Source organism: Orbicella faveolata, unplaced genomic scaffold, assembly GCF_042242905.1.
Source record: "Orbicella faveolata isolate gen_17 unplaced genomic scaffold, um_ofav_v1 contig_27, whole genome shotgun sequence".
In the NCBI taxonomy this organism is placed as follows: Eukaryota; Metazoa; Cnidaria; class Anthozoa; order Scleractinia; family Merulinidae; genus Orbicella; species Orbicella faveolata.
In genome coordinates this window covers 9,498,866-9,505,812 of record NW_028301555.1, presented here as the reverse complement: position 1 = coordinate 9,505,812, position 6,947 = coordinate 9,498,866, and positions in this window count along the sequence as shown.

The following is a 6,947-nucleotide window of genomic DNA, read 5'->3' as shown; positions in this document are numbered from 1 at the left end:
TTTTTCATTTCGATTACCTTAAAGTGGGATACCTTGCTTGCTGTTGTTAAAGTATGAGAAACTTTGTTCATCATCACAAGCAAACTTCATCACACTGAAATAGAAAAGTTCAGGCAGATGCTTTTATGGGGGTGATTAGGTTTTAGTTGTAAACTTTATGTTCATCCAATCGGCATCATTTCTGTAGGATAAATCTTGAAGTCATTTTAACAGTCTGTTTAACATCTGTTATAACAACAGTATCAAGTAATCGTCAGCAACTTACAAAAACAGTCTCTCGACACGTTGATGGATAAAATCACGCTCATTTAGGGATTCAGGAAAAATATACCTTTGAACTTTTTGCACCACGCCGTTAAAATTAATGTGCACGACATTGAAATAAATACATCAATGTTGTTTTCTGTGGCCATCTGATGATGCAGTATCCAGAGTTGAATTTATTTCATCAAACTGAAATATTTTATCGCAAATAACGAAATAGTTTCTTCTGTTAAGATAAGGAAACAGTTTTTAGAAACGTACCAAAGTTTCGCAGGAGAAAGGTAAGTTTTTTTTTTTTCGTGACATGGCCCAGTTATTTCACAAAAAGTTGTTGAATGTCAATACAATTGGGTTTTGACTTTAGCTTACACAAACACATACTTAAATTAATTTATTTCGTATGCTGGAAAACCGACGTTTGAAAGAAACTTTGGTTAATTACTTTGCGTTACGCTGTAATGATTTTTTTTTTTTTTTTGCAGTTTCCGTTCTTGTACACACGCACACACAAAAGGTATCTAATACATGGGACTACCGTTATTTTATGGAGAAAAATGTTTTTTCTGGGAACTAAACCACTCATAGATAAGCCTCTTTCTTCGGGAACCGAGTGGCGTATTTTTCGTTGTTCACTCTTGCGAGTGTCGAATCGTTCAATGACGTCACTATTCTCACCTTTCCAGCTTTGTTGAATGAACTTGGTTTCTTGCGTCGTTTTCTGTTTAGAATTATGTGGCGGTGGCAGGCAGATTTGTTTTACTAATTGACGAAGAAGTGAATGAGTTTTCCGAAATACTTGAGAGCGAGAACACTGGGTACTTTGTATTTTCTATGAAGCCCACCTGTATTTGTAAAACTCAATTATCTGAAAACGCAATAAAATCAGTAGATATTTGGTCTTTATATAGTAAAAAGAACATTACACGTTGGCTCAAAGATATGAATTTTATGTTCTCGTGGCAAAAACAAATATCTTACTGGTACGCTGTTCTTGCCACTCGAGCGTATAAAATTCATACCTTCTCTCCACCGTCTAATATCTTGTCTGTATCTAATCTTCACTGTACGGCATCAAGATATATTCAAATCTTCTCGCAGGGCTTTAAATTTCCTTTATTGCGCAAAGTCGCATCATTCGATGAATACATTACACACAGCTTTTTACAAGGTATGGCTATTAAAAAAACGCTCAAAAACGGACGAAGAGTAAAACATGAAAAACTATCGTATGGTAGCAATAACGTTCTAGGGTACACAAATTAAAAGCTACGCCGGGAACATAACTGTATACATCAATTGCATAACCACTGCAGATAGCAAGATAACAAGAACTTAGCTTTGCAATCATTTTTACATCTTTGTGGGTGTTGTTGCCGCGTGCTCTGTGCCTAGTAGCGTGAATTCTTCAGCTTTTCAAATGCCTTTTCATCTTTCCGGCCATACAGTAAGACTATAATTTTGTAGATAAACATTTCAAATTTGTCGTATATACTAAAACAGGTGTTAATCTCCGATATGAATAGTAAGAAAAAACAGTAGAAATACTACGTGATCACAGATGACCTTCGATTACCAAGGAAAAACAAAGGTAAAATTAAACCGATCTACCAAATTCAAATGTATTTTCAATACTTAACAAAATACTGCAGCAAAGTAAATGTTGCCTTGAAAGATCGTTCTCGTTAATTACAAATGCGTTCGAAAGATCATTTGAGTCCCATGTCAACGAGTTTCTTATCTGGTTTTACCAAAATGAAACATCACGTCCTCACCAAGAAGTACAAACGGAGCCCAGTGTTTTACATCACTGAAGTTGCCGGATTCGGGCATGGATTTTCTGGCCAAATTCAGAGACTTACTAGCACTTTGGCCTTTCTCCAACTGTGTGTAGAAATGCTTCATAAACTCGTGAGATGCATCATCATCAAGCGCCCACAGTGACGCCAGAACAGAGCGAGCACCAGCTCCCAAAAAGGCCCTTGCAATACCAACCACGCCCTCGGCTTTGATCTCTCCTCGCCCACTGTGACAGCAGCTTAAGACTACGAGCTTTGCTTACAATTTGGATGTCAGGACATCTTCCATTGTTAGGAGGTAGTCTTCTTCTTTTGGTTTTCGGGAATGATCAGAATTTGGACATAAAACAATCTCGCCCGTTTCGACTTTTCCATGGGCGGCAATGTGTACTAAAGCAACCGAGTCTAGTCTGCTTAAAACTTCTTTTTTTGTTGCAGCCTCTCCAATGAGAGGCTCCGTCTTCAAAATGTTTCCAATCATTCCCACCTCTGCTTTGGCAGATGAGAGCTGATGAAGTCTCTTTGTCTTGATGCGGACACTTCCCACCCACGGATCGCCAACAAGCAATGCTTCACTTGTACCGTGTTGCTGCTCTGGTCTCTCTGTCGCCATCAGCTTTGAACTGGTTAAGGTCGGAATGAGTCGTATGGAAAATGTTTCTGCCAAATACCTGCTGTTTTGGTCCTTGAATGCAGGGAATGGAGCCAAGAACAATGGACCATCAGGGACAATGGTAACTGCATCACCTTGTATCATGTCTGCAATCGGACTAATGACCATGTCATACAATACTGTTAAGACATCATCCTCGCAGCCTGGTGACGTTGGTCCTTTCCCACCATCAGGTCCACGACTTTGATCAGCCACCCTTTCTTCTGTCGGTTCATCCAAAGATCGATTATCGCACTTAACGCCATCTAGCACACCAATTTTGGAGTATGCATCTTCATTCAAGGACTTCAAGGAATGCACGGCGTCTTCCCTAAAATATTTTTCATCAATTTTTTTCTGAACGTAAATAGGTTCTTCGCCCGTCTTTAGAACCCAGAAATTGATTGCATCCGTTCCAACTGCCAGAAACACGGTTGGTGATGAAATGTGTCTTAGAATGTCTGACATTGTTCCCATCTGCTTTGAAATATAGTTTAAAATGGCAGTGGCTGTTCCGATTTGTACACCAGGTCCAGGGTGAGCCAAGTTTAAGCCATATTGACGTTCCATGAGATCCATCAGGGCCTGTCCACGCCCTCGCTCAGCTGTTAAGAGAGCTTCATTCGTTTTGTTTTGTTTCAACATAACATTCCATAAAGCAGTGTAGGGCTCTTTGTAAAGATTCCGCAGGTTGATTTTCCATTCGTCTTTGGATTGAAGGCGATCTCTGAGATTATCAAACAGTTGTACACTGGATTTATAAAAGTACTCAGCTTTGCACAGGTCTCCGACAATGTGATAAACATTGCCAAGCTTAAACTGTGCGATTGCTTCTTCAACTCTGTCTTCAACTGCGGTACCAATGCTAAGATGTAACTTGTAGTTTTCAATCGCCTTTTCCAAATTTCCTTGTTGAAGATGGTCATCGCCCAGACTGGAATAAGTTTCTCCTTCTTTAGCTTTATCTCCCATTTCTTTGAAGATCTTAAGAGCTAGCTCGTAATACTCTTTGGCCTTTTGGAATTGTCCAAGGGACTTATAAGCGTTGGCAAGATTTCCGTACGCATCAGCTTCTCCTGGTCTGTCTTCCAATTCTTTGGCGATACTAATGTGTTGCCGGTAGCACTCTATCGCTTCACTGAAATTGCGGAGAGAGTTATAAGCATTACCAAGATTGGTATACGTGCGTCCGTCTCCTGTTTTGTCACCTACTTAATTGGCAATTCTAAGATGAAGCTTGTTGTACTCTATGGATTTTTCGAAATCGCCGAGAGAGCAGTAGGCTACGCCAAGGTTGCCATAAGCACGTCCTACACCGGCTCTATCTTTCATTCCTTTGGCGATACTCAGATGTTGCTGGAGGTACTCTATTTCGGTTTTAAAATCACCCAGCTTGTGATAAGCAATGGCAAGATTAGCATATGCACCTCCTTCTCCAACTCTGTCTCCCAGTGCCTTGGTAATACTAAGATGTAGCTGGTGACACTTAATGGCCGTTTTGAAATCACCCAGAGTGACATAAACAATACCAAGATTACCATAAGCAAATCCCTCTCCGACTATGTCTTTCTCTTCTTTGGCAATGATGAGATGTTGCTCGTGATGTTGTTTGGCTTTTTCGTATTCACCCGATTGGTGGTAGGCATTACCAAGATTGCCATACGCTCGTCCTTCCCCAACTTTGTCGCCCGTTTCTTTGGCAATACCAAGATGTTGCACGTGGTACTCTATGGCGTTCTTGATATCACTAAGAGAGTCATAAGCAATACCAAGATTGGCACATGCACGCCCCTCTTCATCTATATCTTGCACTTGTTTGGCAATGCTAAGATGTTGGAGGTGGTTTTCTATGGCCTTTTCAAATTCAGAGAGAGAGTAATAAGCATTGCCAAGGTTTCCATATGCATCTCCTTCACCACTTTTGTCTTCCATTTCTTTGGCAGTAGACATTTGAAGTTGGAAGTACTTTATAGCCATTTTGAAATCATCAACGAAAAAGTATCTGAGGCCAGTAACGCGATATTCCCGACATTTTGTCGCTCGTTCGTGTATCTCTTTTTCCATTTTCTCTCCTCTGGTTCTCTGGCAATGGAAACCAATAGCAATGATTTTCAGCCGTTTTTCAGCCAACGTTTTCTTTGACAGATAATAAATGCTGGCGTTCTTTCGAGTTCATGCCATAATAAAATGCTTTCAATGCTAAGAATCTGTCTTAACTCCAAATTCGGAATCACGACGCCATTTTATTTATGTTCTTTAGAGTTTATATATGATACCATTCAAGTGAAAAGTGACCACATTTCACAACCGTGTCAGTAACGTACATTTTACTTCTACTTTGAATTCCTGCCAACCCGCTCTGCATTGAGAGATTGGAACGTTTGCTCTTAAGTACATACAAATTCAACAAGCAGCATATCAGTTGGACTCACGTGCTAACACAAACTACGGCTTAGCCACCTACCTCGTCCTCGTGGGTGGCAGGGTTTGAACCTTCTTTGTCTGTGCTGTTTGTCTTTAAGGACATGTCCCTCATTTCCATCATCATTTGGCTTTGCTCATCACTCTTTTCAAAGTTGAGAAAACTATTTATTTACGTCTGAATTACAGTAATCCTCCATTATACCTGTTTATGATTATACAGACTGTACTATGTACTCACTATGAACGTAACATCACGAGATAGGTCGCATGACAATAAATGTATTTATGTATGCATATACACGGCACTGACTAAAAGATGTGAAATTTATTGTCGATGGAGTACTCCTATAGGCTGGTTTTCACTGGCGATGGACTGGGAGTGAAAGTCGTAGTCGGAGTCGAAAGAGAGCTTACATCCTAGTGAAAATTAAAAATTGGAGTCGTAGGCGGAGTCACAAGCTCGACGGAACTGGAGTCGGAAGAATCGGAACGTTTCCATTTCTTCCGGTTCCGTTTACGACTCCGTTGAATATGATCCAGTGAAAACTAGACTGTTGGAATCGAAAGCAGAAGCAGAAGAACCAACCAATCACAGGGCCCGGAATCTAGCATTATGATTGGTTTATTCTTCCGCTTCCGCTTCCGACTCCGACAATCTAGTTTTCACTAGGTCGTAAGCGAGGGAGTCATAAGCGGAATGGGTGTTCTGCTTCAGACTCCATTGGTTTGATTTTCTCTACATCGTATAGCGACACGCTTCTGATTACGACCTCGATTACCACTCTGATTACGACTCCGTGACTTGTGACTTACAATACAATCTATACTTGTTATAAAATGGCTACTTGTTTCTTCGTAGTAAATTAAACATGCTATCAACCCTTTGTGGCTTATTTCACAGTTCATGGTCGTCAGATTTGCGATAACCATTTAACACCATAGCAAGCAACTCAAAGGATACTGAAACTCCTTGGCCACAATTTACACTGTCGCCTTCAGCCTCTGCTTTCACTAAACACGTCAAAGTAAATAAAAACACAAATGCTTGCTTTTAGTCAAGTTATCACACTAGCTTTTTAGTCATATCATCACACAAGCTTTGTCTTTATGTTTACTGCAAAAGCGGTGCATGAAACTCATTGCTTGGAACCGCGTTTTTACATTGCTTGCCTGTTGTAAAAGGTGTATTTTTGTAAAGGTAGTCTTATTAAACAATCGTTTTCTGCCCTGAAGACTATTTTTCTTTCGGTGAATTTATTTTGTGATCCACTGTCAAGCCAGAGGTGGCCTTATGGCAGCATATAATGATTAGGTATTCAATTGTTTACAGCCAAACAACGAGCAGAACAAGCTTTTAAACTGAAGGGTTATTTAAATCCCTCGTCACCTCCTAAAGGACACATCGTGAAATCATTCCAATATACTCTATATGAAAACTTTCTTGAAGACCTCAAAGTGTACTCACGGATCCAAGTGGCAAGTGATGAGTCGAGGACGAGAGAGTTTGAAAGCGATTTCTTGTAAGAAATAAATGTACAAGATATTCTTTGTTACAGGCCAGCCATATCGTAAGATCTGTTTTTTGTTTTTTTTCTTCTTCTTTATTTTTTTCACCTCGTGATGTACCTTCAGGAGATTCCATCATATCAGTGGTAGGAACAACATCGTTTGAGGAATTCTTCGCCATCAGTTCTGCTGATCAGTGCCCTGTTGATGGGTTTTTAAATTTATTGAACATTTAGGGTAAAATCCCTTGAAACTAACTGCACGATTGGAAAGAGGGAGGCGCTAAGTGAAGGTAGTTACTATGC